Raw genomic sequence first — 3157 nt, 5'->3', positions numbered from 1 at the left:
TTGAGCCCAGGAGTTGAAGGTTGCTGTGAGCTGTGATGCCATGGCACTCTACCCAGGGGGACAGCTTGAGGCTCTCTCGCAAAAAAAAAAAAAAAGAAAGACCTATGTATGTATACACAGACACAGGAATAAACATGTTTGGCTAATTCTAAAGAGAAGCAAAACACACGGGTAGGCCTAAAGCAGAGGTTCTCAACCTGTGGGTCGTGAACCCTGTGTAACAATGAAACTACATCACAGCGTTAGGAAGGTTGAGAACCTCTGGGCTAAAGGAAGAAGCCAGCAAAGGGAGAAAGACTGAAGAAGTGCAAGAGGAGAAAGATGATTAATTAAATAAATCCCCTATCGCAGGCATGGGAGGTGATTTAGTTTTCAATCAAAAAAGGGGGCAGGAGGTGAGTTAGCCCCCAAGAGAAAGAACAAAAGAAACTTCCTTCAAAAACCTCACCCAAAGGACAAGACCCACAGCGATCCCTCCAACCTGGCCACAGCAGTTTCAGAAAGACAGCAGCCGTCCCCATGAGGGCTGGGGTGGAGCTATTGTGATGGGGAAACACTGGAGAGCATGGGGTCCCAAAAAAAAGCAGAGCAAGGTGGGTGAAGAACAGGTACAAAGAGCAAGCAATACAGCTGCCCAAGAGTGGACATTCTGACGCTACAGAGACTCCACTGCGGGGAACCATGCTGTCACCCAAAGCCCTGTGGCTTCATTTCCAAGCTCAATTAGACTACGTTCCAGGAAACAAAGTACCCCACAGTTCTGGGTTTCAAGTTCAGGAAAGGCAGGAGCTCTGATCACGTTGAAATTAATAATCTAAAGGGTTAGGATGGGCGCAGCCTGAGGTGAGGGACAGAGGTGTCAATGTCCGTGTCACAGAAATTCTGAGACCCAGACTTCACCAGGCCCTGAATCTCAAGGGTTGGCCTGAAGCTGGGCCAACTTTTTTGATTCGAAGTGGCAACAGGCAGCTTAATGACTGCTTGTTAATGGCACCCACGTTATTCTACGCTAAATTTAATGATGCAGGAATTCTGGCTCGCCACTTCTCTAAAATTCAGTTTCCACAGTTACCCCTAGGTTCACTCACAGCAGGAGAAAATTATTTTGGAATAATTACCATAAGGAAAAAACATTTCAGTTATTCCCTTCCTCTATGCAAACCAAACAACTATTTACTACCTGGTCTCCCACATCTATCCAAAGAGGGATCTTGAATCAGTGGTCTTTTGAGAGCCAACAATAACCCCCAATTGTTAAGAAACTAGAATTCTACTAGAAAAAATGATTTTCTTCACAATGCCAGCTGAGAAACTGAGAACGATTTGTTGCACTCCTTAGTTGCTTTAATAGGACATCATTAAAATTCCCTCTTCCATTCACTACTTGAGATGCAAAGCCCGAGAAATGCCGACTAGGTGTGAGTACCACACACTAATTAGTGTCATTGTAACCAGGGTTTTTGCCTGCAGATATGCTAAATCATGTGAATTGTATGAATAGCAAAATAGAGTGGCAAGTGTTTCAGATCCGCCTTCTGAGCTGAATCCTTATTCTGCCTCTAATTAGAGCTACAAAGATTTCCTGTATAAAATTCCACATCTCTAACGTTCTGTCTGTAACTGACTCTTCCTTGGAGCCAGCTCATCCACAGTCCTCTCAGCAGTCCTCACCCGTGTGTGTGTGTTTTCTAGTCCCGGGAACCCCATCCATTTCCCCTCGCCAGGAATTCTCACTGACAATACCTGGAGAGCAGAGTTATTCTCAGAGAACAGCTTGCCCAGTGCCAGGCTTCATCTGTCTTTCCCCACGGGTCATTTATCACAGGGAGGTAGCCTGTTGAGGCAAAGCCTGATTGAAAGCTCGCGCATTCTCCTGTGTGCAACCTGGTTCCAGCCCTGAGCAAAGGAAATTATTTTGCACTTTGCGCACAGGGTGCACCAGTTTAGAAATGGGGAAAAACCTCACCAGCTGGCAACAATAAATGCCCTATGACTATTTTTGGAAGAAAGAAACTTCCAGTTCTTGGAGAAGAGTAATTATATAGAAGCCAAACACACTTGCAGTTCATATATGCAACCTGAGATTTCTCCCCGATGAAAGCCTTTATTTTTACGGGAGCTTTAACTATCTTAGTGTCAGAATTCAACATCAGAAGGTCAGGTTCGTCCATTTCCACACCTTTCCCTACCTTCTCTCCACCCATCTAACGTACGTGGCATTATTGGTAGAACCCATTCATAAATAACTCAGGGAAACTCATTCATTCAGCAAACATCTGCACACTGGTATTAAGCACCAGGCACAATGGTAAGCAAATCCAAATCAGTGAACATTCAATCCTGATTTTGAAAAAGAATCATACACCACACTAATACAGACACTGGTTATTGATTTCTAGTTTTTAGGGTCAATCTAGGCACACTACTTGGATTAGGTAAAAAGGCACAGAGCAGCCTGGGACTGTTAGCAAAAGCGTCAATGTAAAAAGCCCAGAAGACGGATGCTGGGGAGTGAAAGGGGGGTGGTTGCTCGTGGGAAGGGTTGGAGAACTAAGGGATGCTTTCTAGAGTCAATGGACAGATAAATAAAGACGTAAGTACGTTAAAGCTGTGTATGGTGTTAATTATAGAAGATGTTATTGGGATGCTACTGGGCCAGGCGTGGTGGTGTGCCCCTGGAATCTGAGCACTGTGGGAGGCTGAGGCAGGAGGATCACTTGAGCCAGGAGTTTGAGGTTGCTGTGAGCTACCATATGACCCCACTGCACTCTAGACCAGGCAACAGAGCTAGACTTTGACATAAAATGAAATATTTTTTTTAAATTTTAGATGAAAATATAGTGATGTGATTGCCATCTGCCCTATCCTACCTCTTACTCCTTCCCCCTGCTTTTTCTTGTTAACCGAGACCAGACTTCACTCCCGTGTCGGCATTGTTCTTTGGGATCACAGGCTCAGAATGACCAGCGGTAACTCCTGATTGATCTAAGTTTTATGGTGACTCCACACCCCTTGTCAGTAGTGGCTGTTTTAGTCAGAGACACAAGTGGGGGGAGGGAGGTCTGCACCGGGGTTCTGGGAAAGATGCAGAAACAGATCTCATCTCCTTTACACGTCTGAATTAATTTAATACCATTTACAGCTTGGGACGTGCCAT

The sequence above is a fragment of the Otolemur garnettii genome, unplaced genomic scaffold, assembly GCF_000181295.1.
Source record: "Otolemur garnettii isolate 467f Iridium unplaced genomic scaffold, OtoGar3 scaffold00007, whole genome shotgun sequence".
NCBI classification, from domain to species: domain Eukaryota; kingdom Metazoa; phylum Chordata; class Mammalia; order Primates; family Galagidae; genus Otolemur; species Otolemur garnettii.
Note: the sequence above shows the minus strand (reverse complement) of the source record.